Source organism: Leucoraja erinacea, chromosome 20 (assembly GCF_028641065.1).
Source record: "Leucoraja erinacea ecotype New England chromosome 20, Leri_hhj_1, whole genome shotgun sequence".
Classification (NCBI taxonomy): Eukaryota; Metazoa; Chordata; class Chondrichthyes; order Rajiformes; family Rajidae; genus Leucoraja; species Leucoraja erinaceus.
Genome location: NC_073396.1, coordinates 8,995,277 through 9,002,314, shown reverse-complemented (window position 1 = coordinate 9,002,314; position 7,038 = coordinate 8,995,277).

Genomic DNA, 7,038 nt, shown 5'->3' with positions numbered 1-7,038 from the left:
GATGAAGGATCAAAGGTATTCTTTCCCATGATCTCAGTTCAGCATTTTTACCAAAACTTAATCCCTTAATTTATGGAATACAGCACAATGCTGGGGGTTTTTTTTAAACTCGATATTATGCAACTGCGAAAGGCCATGTTCTGATGTGAAGTGTGACATTGCCAATTCTAGTCACTCTGCAAATCAAGTTGAGCAACATTTTGTGGTATGATGGAATAACGGTTAATTTAGTGGATCAGCAGCCAAATTTCAGGACCATTTGATCCAGAGACACCAGTTAAAATCTTACCAGGGTATGTGGGATTTGTTAAAATTTCATTGCACTTGGAATTAAACCCAGTTTTAATAATGGGAGCCATGACATACTGGCTGATTGTAAAAGCCCATCTGTTTCGCTAATTTTCTTTAGAGGAGGAACATTCTGTCATATTCTAGCCTTGTGTGGTCTAATCTAGGTTATTTATAACCCACCAAAGTGTTTGACTCTTAATAGCCAACTTAATTAGGGGCTGGGCAATTAATGGCAGCATTGGGAGAACATCCTATGGATAAAACATTTTTACAAAAATGTGCATTAAGTTGATGCATTAAAAGGAAAAAAATTGAACAAAATGAATCAACATGCGGTTAATTATGTCAAATAGGAACCAAGCTTCAGCCCTCGGGCTCCTCCTCCTTTTTCCTTTCTTCTCCCTGCCACCCCCCATCAGTCTGAAGAAGGGTCTCGGCCCGAAACGTTACCTATTTCCTTCGCTCCATAGATACTGCTGCACCCGCTGAGTTTCTCCAGCATTTTTGTGTACCTTCGATTTTCCAGCATCTGCAGTTCCTTCTTAAACACAGGAGCCAAGCTTATTTGAGTCTGGAATCGTATCTGACGGACAAGAGGTGAATGTCTCTGGGATGTGATGTGCTTTATTTACAGTATTGCCATTATCATGCGGTATGTTGGGTGAAGACAATGTTTAATTATGTAACACTGAAAAAGAAAACATAAAGGGGAGAAAACAAAAATTGGAGAAAATCACAGAAAACTCACGGAAAACGTTTGGATTAAAAAGTTATATCTTCAGGCAGAATCTTCAGGCAGCATGTCAATGTTTGCAGTGGCTTCCCCTGCCCAGATTTTGGGGAATTTCCTATTTTCATAATCTGGTACAATCTACACGTCTTTCCAGTAACTGAACTGAGAGCGACTTCCGTTGCTTTGAGATGTTGCACCTTTTATTTATTTCACTTTAGTTGCATCTAGTACGACTTAAATTTAGGATGGAGAATGTGGTAAAGGAGTGGGCAGTGCTGTCCCGTTCTAATTTGACAAACGCAGCAGGTACGGAATACTAGTCAAGTCAACACGGACATGATGGGCCGAAGGGCCCGTCTCTAAGACCTTTTCTTTAGCAGCCGATTTAAAATATTTAGACCTTAAAGTTTTGACATTGGCATCCCATGCAAGGGATCAAAGACCTTGAGGGTCATTTGAATAAAATTATTTTGCAATACTGTTTCTTAAATTACAGACAAGTAGATACGGGGAACACAGTACGTTCTTTAACATTTTGTTTGAAAAGATGAATGGATACTTAAGATAAATGTAGTGTATTAAAGAATGTAAAATAACAATAATTCCATTCTGGAACAGGGAATTTTCACTGTCTATTCATTTGCCATGAGACAAATCAAATGTGCAGAGTCTGTGGGTGAACAAGAGGAAATGTCAATCGGTTATTATTTTAACTAATTTGGCCCATCTCTCCAACCCCAGTCCTGGTGACCATTTTCCCATATTGCCTGATTAAACCACTTGTTGCTGTCCTGAGATATGGAACAGTACAGCACAATGTGTAAGAAGGAACCGCAGGCGCAGTAACTCAACGGGGACAGGCAGCATCTCTGGAGAAAACAAATGGGTGACGTTTCAGGACGAGGCCCTTCTTGAGAACCAGCAGGGTCTCAACCCGAAACGTCACCCATTCCTTCTCTCCAGAGATGTTACATGTCCTGCTGAGTTACTCCAGCTTTTTGTGTCTTATCTTCGGTACAGTACAATGTGCTGATCATGATGCCAAGACCATCACTTATTTACTTGCGCATAATACACATCCCTCCATTCCAATATGCCAATCCAAAAGTCTTATCAATTCCACTAAAGTTATCTGCTGCAACCACCACACCCGGCAGCGCGATCCAGGCACTCACCACCTTTCTGCCCCGCACATCTCCTTTAAACTTTGCCTCTTTCACCTTAAAACTATAATATGAAATCATTGTCCCTCAACTTCAGAGTTTTCCTCATGTGACATTGGACTTCTACGTTTGGGTGCATGCCCAAGCCTAGCTCTTTAAACAAAAATTAGCCCAAGCAAAATTCTACCCCATCTCCCTGCGCTCTCTCAGACTGCCATCCATTGGAAAGGACTTCAGTTTACATCGAGAGGACAGCAACCTGATCATGCAGGAAATATTCCCAACAGCAATTACTGGTGGATTTAAACTCCCACATCTGATGGCAACCAAAGCTGACAGCACCAAACGTTTCTGAAAGGTTTTAATGCCAGCATCACATGCCTGAGGTTGCACTTCAGAATGCCTTTATTTATTGTAGCAAAGCAAACTTTTAGAAAGGGAAACCAAACCAAACTCTAATCAGTGTGCTCATCGTTTCATGTGATGCATTACATTTGCAAACTGAACAACTGGTTTCAATTTGACTGGTATTTCAGACACCATTCAAATTGCCTGAACCTGGAAAATTTTACACACTGCTCTTAAGCGAATCAGTCTGTTTGTCAAAACCAATCTTGAACTCTGAAGCATCACTTTTCCTGATCAAATCAATGAAAGCTGCTTATAATCGGGATGTAATAACTTTTTATATGGTTCACACCAAGCAAATTTGAGAGTTTCTTGAGCATGAGGGAAAATAATTGTGACCTAATTAGATATAAACCACACAAAATCTTTTTTTTTTTTTTTTTTTAAACAATTTCCCTATCCAGTGTTTTTGTGCGTGGTGGCTAATTTAACATTTCTTTGCTTATGCTCACAGTTAAAGGTCATGGCACCCAAGAAGGGTCTGTCAGCCTTTGAATTTTCCTCATCAGAAGACTGATTTAGCATATGTTCAAATTTCAAAATTTGAATGAATCGTGCAAATTATTTTCTGGAACTGGCAAAATCGGATCTTTAGTTGAAAGCATAATTTTGATGAATAAAAAGTAGGCCCATTCAAAAACATATTTAAATACAAAAGCTGCCATCCAAACCACCAACAAAAAATATACAAAGTAGTTCTCTGTTTTTTCTCTAAAAGGAAATTGCCTACAGAGCCAATTCAAAATGTTTGGAATCCTTCACTGAACTTTCTAATAAAGTAACAACACAGTCTGTAAGTGCTGGCTCAGTGATCTCAAACTGATACCATAACTCAAACACTGGTTGGGCGAGAGAACTAAATCAGATGCATATAAAACTTTCTAGTCTTGATATTGGGCCAAAATTGGTTGATGCCAACTCAAAGTCAGAAACAGAAAAAGAGAACTTGCCCTTTGCTGCATTAAGTTCAGTCTCACAAAGGATTCTATTTTAGTTAGTCTTGTGCAGATTCTGTAGTTATAAACATTTTCAAAGGAAATTGAAGTAAAATGTGTACACTTGACATCAGTTGAGTTTCTCTGGACGTTTCTGCTGTCACAACTTCTCCTTGGCCCTATTTGTACCAGAGTTCTTATCTTCAATGTTATATTTATTAGCACAATATGTATTTGATCACAGAATTCAGTTCCCATTTTCAACCAAATATTCACCAAGCCTTGCAAAACATGCTGTTTTTGTAGGCAAGGTTTTTTTCTATACAAGACACGTTACATGTGTTCTGTTTGTAATAAGGAACAAGAAGGATGTAGCAGTGGTGCAGCTGGTTGAGCCATTGCTTAATGGCGCCTGAGACCCGGGTTCACTCCTGACCTCGGTTGCTCTCTGTGTAGAGTTTGCACATTCTCCTTGTGACTGCGTGGGTTTCCTCCGGCTGATCCAATTTCCTCCCACATCCCAAAGACATACGGGTTTGTAGGTTAATAGGTCTCTATAAATTGCCCCTGGTGTGTAGAGAGTGGATGAGAAAGTGGGGTAAAGGTAGAACTAGTGTGAATGGGTGATCGATGGTTGGCATGGGCTTAGTGGGCCGAATGGCCTGCTTCCTTACGGCACCCTTCAATAAATTGTAGTGTTCAATTATATGATCATGTGCTGCATCTCGTTTCACCATTGAACAAATATCAAATTCTTCTGTGTCAAGAATTATCTCTTCAGCTTTACTGATAGCCATTTTCTGGACTGCTATCCATATATTTTTTGATTTAACGATGTGCATAATTTAAAAAGTGAGATGCAAACCACAAAGAGGTGTGCAGTCTAACGATGATATCATTTTCACCTTTTCTCAATTATTAGTAGTAATGAGTTTTGAAGTGATTGCATGTTATTACCTCATTTTAAGATAGTTTAATAAATACATTTGTACTTTAATCATAGATTGGATTTTAGCATTTTTGTGGGGATATATTAGCCTTTCTGGTCTTGACTTTTGCAACAATCTGTATTTCAGACCTATCTGTACTTGAGGATAATGAAAATTAAAGGTACTGTTACTTAGAATTATTATTAACATAATTTTGATCTTGTTTGATTCCAGATGTGTTTACTGTTAGAAGAACGGTAAGAGTTGGGATCACCTTTTGTATATTTTGGATCGCTACGACTGTTACTTGACCTGTTGTTATCTGGATGTAATATCTAAAAAGTGAATTCATTTCATCTTGATGTTAATCATTACTTACTTGTTGTTCGATAGGTTTATGGTTTAACAGGCTAATTTAATTGAAGCAAAACAGACCTGTTTTTCCCTGCCAGCCTTCAGTTACACTTTGCCCCTTATAGAGAATGTAAGCAGAGCTGTGTTTACTTCCGGAGACCTTCTTTAATGTGTACAGAATACTAGTCAATCTATTTATTTTTGAAAAGGCACATAAAGAATGCAATCAACTGGGAATAAATATGGTTTTACAATCAGCCTAACGTTTGCAACAAGATTAAATACTGGCACAAAGGAAATGACAAATTTAGTGAATGTTTCACAAAATTACATAACGCATGCAGCTACTAAATGGCACATTCAAACACCTCCCATCTAATAATCCTTTCTGCAGAATTTGTTTTTCTCCTCGTATGCTTATCAAATTTCAATTTAACGGCACCTATACTTTTTATCAAATCTATTCCTTGAGACTTGTCTCACATTCTGAAAACTCTGGTTAAGGAAATTTCTTCCAATCTCTATATCAAATTTATTGGTGACTATCTTATATGAATGGCCTCCTGTTTTCATCTGTCCTATAAGTGAAACCACTATGTCTAAGCTATATACTCCTTTTATGATAATGATTTATTGTTGGTTACCCTTCTGCCCCCTCTTTTCCAGAGAAGATTGATCACCATGTTTATGTTTTTTATTCCACAGTTCTGGTTTCATTCTTGTGATTTAAAAAAAAAAATGTTTTGTACTTGCCACAGCTCTTTATGCTTGAGGAAACTAGCAATGTGCACAGTACTCCAAATGTGGTTTGACCAATGTTTTGTTCGGATACAAATTAAACCAACGTTAAAGTTACATTGTATTAAACGTGAATGTTAAGTTCTATCTTTTACAATTTCACTTAATTTCACAATTTCACAGTAATAAATCCCAATGCCTTTTAATGCCCTTCATAATGCTCATTTGTGTTTTTAATGATTTGAATACCTGTTCCCATTCTCATTTAGTCCCTGCAAAATACGTCTATCTGACTGCTTTATCTTTCTCTCAAATTTAAAATTAACTTCTATTATGCACTTATTCTGCAAGTCTATGAATGTCTTTTATTTAATTTCATTATTAGCTATAGAGTCACAGTGTGGAAACAGGCCCTTCGGCCCAACTTGCCCACACCGGCCAACATGTCCCAGCTGCACTAGTTGCACCTGCCTGCGCTTAGTCCATATCCCTCCAAATCTGTCCCATCCATGTACCTGTCTTAACTGTTTATTAAACGTTGGGATACTCCCAGCCCCAACTATCTCCTCTGGCAATTTGTTCCATACACCCACCACCACTTGTGTGAGAAAGTTACCCCTCAGATTGCTATTACATCATTTCCCCTTCACCTTAAACCTATGGCCGCTGGTCCTCGATTCACCTACTGTGGGCAAGAGACTGTGCATCTACCTAATTTATTCCTCTCATGATTTTATACACCTCTATAAGATCGCCTCTCATCCTCCTGCACTCCAGGGAATAGAGTCCCAGCCTACTCAACCTCTCCCTGTAGCTCAGACCCTCTAGTCCCGGCGACATCCTCATAAATCTTCTCTGTACCCTTTCCAGCTGGACAACATCTTTTCTACAACATGGTGCCCAGAACTGATAGCAATACTCTAATTGCAGTCTCACTAATGTCTTATACCTGACCTCCCAACTTCAATACTCATGATATCTTGATATTATGTCGAGCACAATTTTTGAAATAACACCGATTCCCTGGTCCAAATGTAAATGAATAGTGAGGATCAGTGATACCAGCACGATTTAGCAAAACCAGCACATTTTCAATCTTTATTTTCTGTGGATAACAAGTTTGCGTTTGATCTGCTATGCAGTAATCTACAGATCTATTGAGGTTCCATGTATAATTGATATGTATTACCCTTGTGCACTCTCTGCTACTTAAAAATCAATAAAGTTGGCCAAGAATGACCTTCCCTTATAAAATCCATGCTGATCTGATCTTCATTTTTTGCTCATGCATTGCGTTCTATTACCTTGTTGAATCCAGAGATCCTTTATCTTTCTTTCTGCCAAAGTCAAGCTAACTGCCTTACAGTTTCCTGAACTTGTCCAAAACATTATTAAATATAGCAACATCATTAGCCGGTCCCCCAGTGCACCAGCAGCATTCATTTCCAAATTAATGTTTAATTATATATCTGTTGTCTCTTCTATAT